Genomic DNA, 12510 nt, shown 5'->3' with positions numbered 1-12510 from the left:
GGTGAGTTCTACCTTCTTTTTCTGAGAGAAGATGGTTGAATCTATTCTATGATTCCAGGGCATGCCAAGAATCACATCGCAACCATCAAGGTCTCCGATACAGAAGGTATCTTCGTCACTGTAGCCTTGAATTTGAAACTTGAGCTTGCCAATGTAGGGTATCACAGTCTTCATTGTGTCACCTTCATCCACATTTAAAGCTTGGCGAACTTCTACTGGAGTGTCCATCTCTTCATTCTTTAATCCAAGCTCTTTAGCTAATTGCAAGGAAATAATATTTTCATTCGCCCCAAGATCTATCAAGAATAGTGCTTGCTTACCTTGCAACTGTCCCCAAGCTTTTAATAATTTGCGCGTCTCTGGAGTGTGAGTTGTGTTTGCAACTACATCACTGATAGCATTGATTTTCACTGGCGACTTAGGCTTGTTGTCAGAAACCTTGCTTTGTCCCTTGTTTGGACATTGCTTCGCTATGTGGCCTGTTTGTCCACATTTAAGGCACTTCCCTTCTTTCATGAAGCGTTTCTTTTCTTCTTCGGAAAATTGCTTTGCTTATGGGTATAGATTGGAGCGAAATTGAGGAGCATTAGGAGGTGCATAGGGCTTCATCTTCTTTTGATTTGATGGCTGCTTTTGCCACTGTTTTTGTCCTTCATTTGGGGCTGAATACTCCTCATCATCAGCTACTCTCTTCTTATCATTCTTTTGGAATGATTTGTTGCCATTGTGCTCCATTTCCCATGTCTCAGCATGGTCAATGAGTTCCCTGAGACTAGAACAATGATAATGATTAAGAGCAGTACGAAGTTTAAAATGCAAACCTCCTTGAAACTTCCTAAGCTTTTCCGAACTGCTGATCTTCTTGAAATGTTGGACCTTCAAAAGTAGCTCCCAAAATCTCTTGGTATAGTCACCAAGTGACTCATTTTTCCTTTGCCAAAGCCGATCCCATTCCATTTTTACATCTCTTTTGAAATGAACAGGAAGAAATTGTCTTTGTATCAGGCGAACAAAGGACCGCCATGATTTTGGGGCAGCATGATCATATTCCAACCCCATCCACCAAGTATGGGCTAAGTCAGTTAAATGTAAAGCTGGAAACTTAATCTTTTCTTTTTCTTTATACTTGTCACGACCATACAAAATTTGAAATTGACGAATAAACTTCAGAAGAAGATCAGGATTTCGGGAACCATCATACATACTGAACTTGATCTTCTTTTCAAGTTGAGATAGTGACTTAGTCTTCTTCTTCTTCTTATGCCTTCGTCCATGCTCGGATATTGAGGTTGAAGATGATGAAGTGCTTGATGGGGATGAAGATGGAGACGAGGGTGAAGAATGTCGACGCCTTTGACGATGATGAGGTCTTCCACGAGAAGGGTGTGACTCTTCATTACTAGAAGAGGATCCATCAGAATAGGCGCCAGATGACTTTGAAGAAGAGGATGAGCTTCGACGCGATCTCTTTCTTTGTCTTGAAGTAGAATGGGACTGCCTCTTAGAAGTAGTTGGACTTCTTGGTCGGCTCCTTTCATTGGTATGGCTTTGTCTCCTTGAAGTAGATGGGCTTCTTTCCTTGAATTCTTTGGGATTCTCAACTTTTTCTAGTTTGAGAAGTTGCTCACGAATTTGCTGATTCTCCTCTCTAAGACTTTGAATGGCTTGAAGGATAGCACTCGATTGATCTATTGAGACTAAAGAAAAAAAATATGCTCACGCACTCAGTGCAAGGGCTGAAAACAAACAAACTTATAGTTGTAAGCACTACCAGTGTGGGGGGTGAGGACCGAGCCAAAGCTCTGATACCACTATAAACGCCCCGAACAACGTAGTATGCTTAACAATTATGATATTTGCTTGTTTTCGAGATTTAATAGAAAAGAGAATGAACACTTAAAGCTGAAAATGAAAATTACTCACAAAATTACAGCCATAAAAATGTAAAAGTAATGGAGACAAGATTGAGGGTTGAAGATGGGCAACCCCCCCCGAAGGAATGTATTTCTGCTCAACCCAAGTCCCTTAGGGAAGAGCTCAGTTACAATCAACCTGAGAGTGAGAAGAAGTAATTCTCACTCTCACAAGATCATGCAAAGATGTACAAACACACATGCATGATCTATTATGCAATGATAAGAACTGATTTCTTTACAGTATGAGAGAAGAAAAAGGGGAATTCAGCCTTTCTCCATCGTTGATCAGCAGTACAGGGATAGAGCTTGCTTCTTGTAGCTAAAATGGAAGAAAGAGCTCAAGAAGGAGGTGCTGTAATGAATTTACATGCTTGCTGTCTTGTAAAACAGCAGTGATAGAAGAGGGAATATGGAGGAATTTGATAATAGAGAAGTGGGGGATGATGATGGGGATGGATGGGGCCAGTTTCTGGCTATCTGTGGGTGCTGTACATGAGTTTACAGCAAAGAAAAATGATGCTCAATGAAGAAAAACGAGCTCTTATTTATAGGAGAGGGGAGAGCTAGTACAAAAGGGGAAAGTGGAGTAGCACAAGACAAGTGTCCAGCCACATGTCATGAGATGTGACAAGTGGTGGGACACTTGGAAACTTGTGTGACAAGTGTCTTGACACTTGTCTCTTCTTTATGGCCTTCCTTTTTGGGTTGAATACTGTCAAGAATAGAAACAACCAAATTTAGTAAGCACAGTCAGAGTACAGAACTTACTATTTTTAGAATGACATCCCTATTTTTTAGGACTAGCATTTTTAGGCTAATTCGAGGCTCCTAAAATTTAGGGACCTCCTAGATCTCCTAGAATTTAGGGACCCCCCCAATATGGGTATCATATGAAAGTTTTTTCCGTGTACATCGCAAAAATGGTATCCGAATCTTCATGTGACTTTCCTATGCAAAGAAATGTGCATTTCAAGCTTTCAGCCCACACATGCACATTATACAAGCATTTCATGATCATGCCATCTTGTTGATTGTAACTGTCTGTTCTGGTGGATCTAGCCCACACTTCAAGGCATCAATCCTTTCTGTGTACGAGTCTAAGCCTGATATGCGTGAGTTCTAGTCACAGGCGCCCAATCGAGTCATATAGGTGGAAGTGTGAACTATCTTTTCTCTAACCCACCGTGTGGGTCCACCATAACCTGTGACCACTCATCAATGGCCAGCTCCAATGCACTTTTCTTTATATCTAATTAGTGCAAAGGAAATAAATTTAATAAATCATTATATAGATAAATTAATGAAAAAGGATACAAATTCTGTTTCTATAGAGTTGTGACATTCCCCTTGCCATAGGATAGCCGTTCATTTTGTGGGAAAAATTATTAGTGAGAAACATGGTATCTCCTAGATCTTGCTGACAAAGAGAGGAGTTTTGTGCGAATGTTTCTATATGTAAAAGCAGTGCATCGAGGGGCCAATCCCCAAGATGTAGGAGAGTTGCAGTGGGGCCATGAGAATCAGCCGTTGGGGTGCCTCCTGTGTGTGTGATACGTGGCACTTATTGCCAATATGTGTGGGATACCCCCTTTGAAGGGTTTTGGGGAAGGTGCCGTTGGACTCTTATCCAGCTACAATGCAATATTATATTAGAGACGCTCCTGGATTGTGAGGCCATGTGGTGGTGGAGGTGTCTATTGTATGTATGAGGGTCTGGCTAGTGCCATAGTTAGTGCCGTCCCATTTTAGGTCCCATCATGGGGGAAGAGAAAATAGCATCAAGGGATGAAGGAATGGATAGGCAAAATCATAAAAGGAAGAAAGGAATAAAGATGGAGATTTAGGTGATTAAAGTAAGTTGGATAAGATAGGGGTTAGAGAACATGCTCAAAAAGTGAAAATGAGTGTGATGGACGATGTAGGACAAGGAGGAGTGGGAGAGAAAATATGATCAACAATAAATGGGCAATGAGTAATAATAGGAATTTGAAGAACACCTTGTGGTTGGGGAAAAAGAGGAGAAATAACATGGTAAGTCATTTGAAGTATGGATAGATAAGAATCCAATCTATGGACCATCTATTGATAACAAGCAAGAGAGAGCATTGATGGACCTAGCATGAAGGGGCAATTATAAGCGTGAAAGAAGGAGGTATCAAAAGAAAATTGATTAGAAATATGGGCTAAAAGATCCTCCCTCTATTGGTTAGCAGTTTCTAATTGTCCAGAAGCTTTCAATTGTCTTTGATTCAATACCATAGACTCAATCATGGAATGCCAAGTAACCTTAGGACATGCATACACTTTGGAAGGATAGGCTTGAAAAATCTTATCCATCTATAACTCCAAATGTGTGACATAAAGAATAGCTTACAAGATGACACCCCCCACATACCAAGACATCCTCATCATTAGGAATTAGAAGATCACCTCTAAGATACACATAAGGCATCAACATAGTGTCTGATATAACTAAATCCACAAAAATCATTCAAGCAACTTCTACTAGGAGATCTAAGGACCAAGCACCACTCCATCCATCCTCTGGAGGATGCAAATCCATATGGATAGCTTCATGTAAAAGGCCACCTTTTGTTGTTGATAGTGCACAAAGAAGGAATGATCTCGTGAGATGTATTCCATAAACTACTCAAAACAAGACCACAAAAGGTCCATTCTAGATGGAAATATTTCCACTTTAACTTGGAACAAAGGACACAAAATTGCATTATGTCGGAGAGTAGCCAATTTTGTAGCTAATAAAGATGGTATTGATTGCACACTAGGACTTGGAGGAATGGAGCTTAGCTAAGTCAAATATTCTTCTAACTCCTCAATCTTGATATTTTGATGCTCAACGTTACAATTTGCTAATTGTAGCTCCAATGTGTGGGTAGAAATTAAAGGTTTAAGCTCTTGGTTTTCCTAAAAAACATGATCCTTATTCTCATTGTTAATAGTAGCTACTTGAGCCTTTGCTTCAGTCAACTTGGCCTACAAAGAGGAGATTTCCACTTTCTAGACTTCTAGCATTCTAATTTGTGACTCCATTTGTTTGAAAAGATCAGAAAGAGATTCCTTAGCTTAGGCAAGCTTAGTTTTAGCCTCGTGTAACTCCTCTTTGGAGTGTTGCATCTCCTCATGGAAAGGAGAGTATAACTATTCAAGACAAGCTAAAATTGCTATCTCTATGGGACTTTGAATGCCCTTATTTCAAAGGAAAGGAATAGTGTCTCTTGAAACTAGGCAATGTAGAGAAGGAATTGGTATATCCTAACTACTATCTATGTGTGCCTTGAATAAATTTGGAGTTGTGACGCATGTAGGTTGGGTACTACTTGATGTGGTAGGGATTGACACTAAACACTTTATTAGGAAATTTGGAAATTCCTGTATAGTTTGGGAATTCCCAATATAGTTAATATTTGGCCACATGATAAAATCTTGTCCCCTTACTTGAAAGTGGAGTCTACCTTAATTACTATATAGGTTGTCTTTCCAAGTTTCACTTTGAAGCATGGGTTAATATTTAGCCACATGGCCAAATATTTACCCCTTATTTGAAAGTGGGACTTGGGAGATTCCCAAATTCTCTAACATGGTGCTACTAGAGGAACAAAAGTAGGAACTATTTTTCCTATTCACTTTAAGCGCTTCCTCTAAATGACCAGAGGAGAAGGGGAATCATGATCTTCATGGATAGGTTCAGAATCCTCAATAGAAGGAGGAGGAACCACTGGAGGATTTTTAAGAGGTGGTGGAATTTATTTTTCAGGGGGAGAGTATATCAAAGAAACATACAAGTAAGAACCACATGTGACATTAGTCACATTTCCCCTAGTCACCCTAAAAAACTGTTGATCCATTTTGGCAAGGAGATAGGCAAGAACTCCAATCAATGGTGATGCCCTTGATGACCATTTTAGAAGCAGTGAATAATTTCTTAGACATATGATTAGAGGGAGTCTTGGCAGGCATATGCTTGTCCTAAAGGAGCTGACACAAAAATTTTCAAAAATGATAAAAAATCATGGAGGCATAAAATTCGAATATAGTGATGATCCATTTGGCTTCCAATAAGTCCTTGGTCTATTTCTATAAGAGCTTCAAAATGTCAACATTAAAAAAGAGTTGGTGGGCTACTAGAAAGGGTCCCCCATGATAGGGAAGAGACAAAGCCTTCCCCAATCCTCAAGGTATCATCAGAACAATGGTGCTATGAATAGAGCTAGATTGCTTGATGTAAGAGGTTTGAAATTTATTACATAGGATAGGATCATACAAGAATGAGGGGCAATGAGAGAGCCACAAATTGGGATAGCCGAGTCTTAGTAATAAGTTCTGATTCCATCAACTAAGAATAATACACACTAACAAATGAAACACATTGGATGGAAGGAGGAGCTCAAGATGCCATTTAGATTCAAAAAAAACAAAACACACACCATGCAAACCGACATAGAGGAGGCCTATAAAATAATAAAACAAAAAAGTAATAAGATCTTGACATAGGATCAATTCATCCACAAGATAGAAGACTACCCTAAGCAAACCACATCCTAGAAAATATATGCATGACTTACCCACACATGAAACTGATAGCTTCATGTGAAATGTACACACCGTGGCCCAGACCATATTATTGTGACCATCAAAATAAAAGAAATACCGCAAACTACACCACTCTTGACACACTTGAACCAAGATCCTATTGAAACCTATCAACATGGACCAAGTAATCAATTGTTCACCCTCATTCCCACATATCGCATTCATTGATTAGATGAGAGAAATACAATGAAGATAGATTTAGACTTAATGGAAGGTGGATTTTACCAATTATTATCAATGGGTGATTTTTTTAAATGAGGTGATCAACCTAAATTTTTTTAAATTTTTACGAGGTAATCAACCTTGAAAAGAAAATTGCAATTTATTTTATCCTATAAGAAGAATTATTGCGTTTTTACATTGCGTTAACTGAACCCAGACTTTGTTGTCCACAACCCCGAGAAGGTTCAATTGAAGGTATTCTTCAATGATTTATCTTACATTGAAGAATTTCTTAAAGTTGAAAGCATTTTCAACCTCTTGAACATGGCAATGTCTGAAAGTTCATGGAATCCATGATTCTAATGAGAATTTACATGCATCAAAGCTCAAAGGATCTTCTCCAACAAGCTATTGTGGATTTCTAAGATTACTTGGGAGCAATCATATTGGACAAATCCTTCTTGAAGTTGGTGTTATTGATCTAAAATCTTGGTCTATTGATGGTGTCTTATGCTAAAGGTTGATTGATTGGATTCATCTACTACTTTCCATCAGCATTAAAGATGTAATTCCAGTACTTTCTACTTAATCTCTCTTTTATCCAATTGTTGAACTAGTCCTATTGTTCATAAGAAATATTGAGTGCAATAGAACCTCTTAATTACTATTGAAGACATGTAGAATTCAGCCCAGGACTGATTATGATTGCTTGATGAGTTCTTTTCTGCCCATCCAAATGTTGAAGCTCAATTGATTGCATAAATGCTACTCACTGCCTACTTGACTTGGATTTTTATTGGATGATTGAGCATTAATGCTATAGGACTAAAACAATGATGAAAATAGTAAGTGGAAACATTGTAAAAGCAATGAGTCACCGCAAAAGGGTAATGCCCTATCCATAGCCCTTTCAATTTAGTCATTTCCCAATATCCACTTGCATTTCATTAAAAGTTCAAAGGCTTTTTCAGCCAATGCATAGCATCCTTGTTTGATTAGCCATTAGAATGTACTTTCCATGTTGGTTCCCGCGAGGAAAAGCAGATGCCAAGTGAGTTGGGAAGACAAAAGGGAGGTGACCCTCCCTTCCCGATTAAGACCCTGAAGGGGTGCATAACCCGACTTGAGGTGGAACTTTGCACACCCCTCTTGTCTCAGAGCCTATGCTATTTTCAAATTTAGTTGTAGGTACATTTCCCATTATCGAAGTTTGGCACAAGTACAACATTGATCAACAATATTGAGGGTTCAATAAGTGGTTGATGAACCATTGGAACAAGGGCACAACATCTTCTATTTTCAGGGTACCTACAGGTGTTTGATAGAGTTTTGACAGATAAAACAATAGGTATATACCAATCTATAGGTTATTCTTGAGCCCTATAGGTGCCCCATAACTCTCTCCTAGTTGCTACAGTGGTTTATGAGAGCGGAATTTAGGAGACGGGAAGTGCTTAAAAATAGCTAAAAATTATGAAGATCAAGGGAAAAATATTCACCGTCAAAGGCGGCGGCTCGATCTAGGACGATTTTAAGCGCCAAAGTGCTTTAAAGGCGCCCGAGCGACACTTGTTGATTTTTCATAATTTTTCAGACAGTCGTGCGGGTTGACACAAGCTATTGGCCAATGCGGGATGCTAAGTCGGACGCCCAGGATTTTTCAGAGCTCAATTCGGAGTCCGGACGGGGAAATGGCCAACAAACCGGTCAAGATTTGAAGAGGTGGACAAAATTTGGCCAAAATGGGCAAGTGACCCTTGGGGCCCAAATTTAAATGTCACATGAAAAGTTTGGGAGAGATGGCATGACAAAAAAAACGTGGAGGAAGCGTGGAGAAACTGCGCCCGAAATTTGCGCCATCATGTTGATCTTGCAATCTTCAGCCTGCACACAACCCCCCCGAGTGATCATTGGCAGTGAATCCCCTCCGTATGCTGATCATATCGCCGCCCTTCGCCCGTGGAATGATGGCCTGGTTTGAAATTTCTGATTCTAGTCTTTCTCTCTCCTCCCTCTCTCTCTTCTAAGAGGAAGATCATGTGGGAAGAAGGAGCAATGAAGAAAGAATGATGGAGGCTTGTCCGGCATGGACCGGATTGCTACACGGGCTGAGAATGGTGATTTGTGATGTTGCTGGACATGAAGGGTTGCTGTTTTCCAAATCTACAGCCATGGACACAAAACCCGAAACACGCGTTTAAGCGGTAAACCAAAAAATTACAAAGAAAATTTAGTGTTTTATGCTTTTGATTGATGGAATGCCGTTCATATGGACTAAGATTTGATTATGCTGCTGATTCTTCTGAGTTCTTACTGTTTATAACCAGAAATTATGAAAATCATGCATTTCATGGCCCGAAATAATGTCAAGAAACCCGAAAATGCATGAAAAATGGGGAAAACCGTCGATACACATCAACTAATCTTTCAATTTTGTTGCAAATGAACTAAGGGTCACAGCCCACAAACTGGTTTTCATTTTCAGCAATTTAAAAAAATACAAGAAAATGAAGAAAATGGGGAAAAATGATAAAAACACCATGAAAAATAGGGGAAAAATACATTTGGGGCTACGAAAAATATAGAAAAATAGGATTTATGTTTGTTGATGTATGGCAAGGCTGGGGCATGAAGTTATGCTTCAGTTCAGCCTTGTTTATATGTTTTAGTGCGTGTTTCCTTCCTTTCTCCACATAAAATGACAAGGAAACCCTGAAAGAAATGAATGCAATGATGCACTATCAACGGGGAAGGGTAGAGTTGTGGAAAAATGGTTAAATGCCGTTGAGCATGAGGAATAATTTGCTGATTTTATATGCATTGCAACTAGGACGGAATAATAATGATAAAAAACTAAAACCTAGTAGCACGAAGATCACTTCGGTGCTAGGTGTTGCAACGAAGCACAAAGCGGTTAGAAAGAAAAGCATGAAAGAGATGTTTTGCACTTGCACGCTGGTGGTTTTTGAAATGTTTGAGCACTAGGCATCCACCTCTTTGCATGATCATTTAGAGGAAATTAAAAGTATCAGAGTTAGCTCCTGGATATGCATAGCAATTGTTTTCAGTAGGCCTGTGACCCACCGTTGAGAGTGTGAGGTTCCTATGCTGTAGGCTAGTCGTGGGATCCTAAAGGGGAAATTAAGTAAGGACAATGGTACATTCCTGGATACGTTTATTGGTACCTTGAGTGACGTTTGTGCGAAATGTCTAAATGTTGAGCGGCGCATCGAGGGGCCAATCCCCGAGGTGTAGGAGAGTCGCAGAGGGTTGACGGCATTCAGCCGTAGGAGGAACCCCATGTGTATGTGATTCGAGCCTTTTGGCTATGTGAAAGGGACTCCCTCTGAGGAGCAATATTGGGTTAGGATCAGTTGGACTACAACGTATTACAAACGCAATGTTTAGGAAGGCAGAGATTTTGATAGACGCTCCTGGCCGCGAGGCCGAGGGGTTGTCTTGCGCATAGTGACGAGGTCCGGCTAGTGCATGAGCCAGTGCCGGCCCGTTTTTAGGTCCATCAGTGGTGCGTCTGCCGGGAGCTGCTTAAAAGTGGCGGTTCTCGAATCCTGGTTTTCTAGGGACCAACTAGCAGTTTATGCCAAAGGATACTGAGATCGATCCGTTATTTATTGATAAGCATCGTCTAGCAGAAATCCAAAAGCAGGAAAGAGACGAGAGAGCTAGGCGACGTGCTGAAATCTTTAGGAGATATTCCCCTAAGCGTAGCGGTGCTGAACCCTTACGAGGGAGTGGATCTAGTGGTCTTAGGACCCCAAGCAATAAGTTAGGAGAAGGTGGAAGCTCTAGTGCTCCCCTTCCTGCCATAAGCCAATCCACGTCAATTGCGGGAGGTGTAACCCCACCGTTCCCTATTCCTAGTGCAAATCCAATCCCCGTCATGGCGCAGCCTATTGCAATTCCAGCAGGAACGACGGATTTGCCGGCTCTAGGTTACCCGCTACCCATTTTTAATGGGCTAGTTGAGGAAGATGCGGAACTCCACATTAGGGAGTTTCAAAAGTTGATGTTCAACTGTCGCATTCAAGAAGAAGGACATTTAATGATGTTCTTCAACATGACTCTCAAAGGAAGAGCCGCTATATGGTATCATGGTTTAGAAGCCGGAACCATATTGAACATTGATGCATTTTATGGAGCTTTTCGAAGGGAGTTTGCCCCTGAAAGGGGTGGGCAATATTGGTTGCGTGTACTCAACGTGACCCGCCAAGATCCACACGAGGATATTCGTGCTTATGCGAAGAAGATAAAAGAGGTCTTCCGTAAGTTGGACACCTCTATCCCTATCCCCGCAGCTGCCCAATTGCAATATTTCCTACATGGTTTGGACTTTAATATCCAATTGCAGTTGAGTAGTGTCCCCTTGGGGGATATAGATACTGCCATTACACGAGCACAAGAGGTGGAATCCCGACTACAAGCAGCTTATGCTTCTCGAGGCAATTCGAATATGGGTTTAGTATTGGGAAACAATATGGCGATAGCCAATGGCAGTAGTGGCCAAGGGATAGCGATGGCTAACCCTAATGGGAGAGGGAACATGATACAGAATGTCCCTCTATTACCAGCTCCCCCTAGCATGTCGATGCCGACGGGCAGCCAAATGGCTCCAAGTGGTGGAGGCCAGGCGGTCAATTCCAATACCATGCCTGTGACTCAACAGCCTGTGCCTAATCGAATTGTTAGGCCGATTGAACGACATAGTAATGACCAAGGCTATGAGTCAAGTTCTTCCAATGTTCTTGGCGAGGTTAAGGACATGATGAAGCATTATACCGACATGATTACGGAGCAGTATCGACAAATAGCTGTTGATGTTAACTTCCTTAAAAAACAGCAAAATTTGATAGGAAGTAGATACCCAGAAGAGGGTGCGCCGTCGAGGTTTAGTTGCAAATGGTGTGGCGGGCAGCACTATCCAAGAAATTGCCCAAATGTTAAGTGCGATATTTGTGGAAAATCCGGCCATTTAGCAGCTACTTGCTGGAGTAAGATCAGTTCCCTCCAGCGAGGAAGTCGGCAACCAGGGCCTGTCAATCATCGTGCTCAAGGAAATGATTCCCAGCCAGAAAATGGGCCTAAACAAATACTTCAACGACCAAAGACTACAGTGGAAGAGCTACCAAGTGGTAGTGGGGTTAGTTTGATTGAGGCTGTACGCGTTAATGATGCTGAAACCTCTAATCTACGAGCTGTTCTTACAAGAGGTCAAAAGGGTAGAGAAGCCGACAAGGATAAGCCTGTCGACGGAAACCCTAAACAAGGCGACAAAGGAACGCAAGTTTTGGATCCTGCCCTAGAAGGGGGACCTTTGAAGCCCGTAGAGAGTAAAGCCGATAAGGAACCACCAAAGAAGAAGGTGAAAGTTAAGAAAGAGGCAATAAAGCCAGTGCAGCGACCTAAAGAGCGGATGGTTTGGCGTGAAAAGCGAGCTCTATCGAACTATCATGAATTCGATTTGGCAAGCTCTCTTTGCGAAGTCAAGCCGGATGTGAATCTTCTACAGCTTATTAAGCTTTCCCCCGGAGTGCGTAAGGAATTTAGAAAGATCCTACGTACCGGGTATATTGTAGAACCTTTGGGTATTGCGCGAGTTGGTGATGACTGGTTCGAGCATGCTGAGAAGCATTGCCCAAGGGTTGCAGCCTATGTCGATGGGATATTAGTAGATTATGCCATTGTCGACACGGGATCATCTGTTAACATTATGAGTTCTGAACTGATGGAAAGGTTGGGTCTTGCGATTCAGAAAGATACTTCCACAATTCTCAGAATGGCAGATGACAGTTTGAGACAGCCG

Source organism: Lygodium microphyllum, chromosome 1 (assembly GCF_053477565.2).
Source record: "Lygodium microphyllum isolate KBCC chromosome 1, Lygodium_microphyllum_v1.1.10, whole genome shotgun sequence".
Taxonomy (NCBI): Eukaryota; Viridiplantae; Streptophyta; class Polypodiopsida; order Schizaeales; family Lygodiaceae; genus Lygodium; species Lygodium microphyllum.
This window is presented reverse-complemented; position numbering follows the sequence as displayed.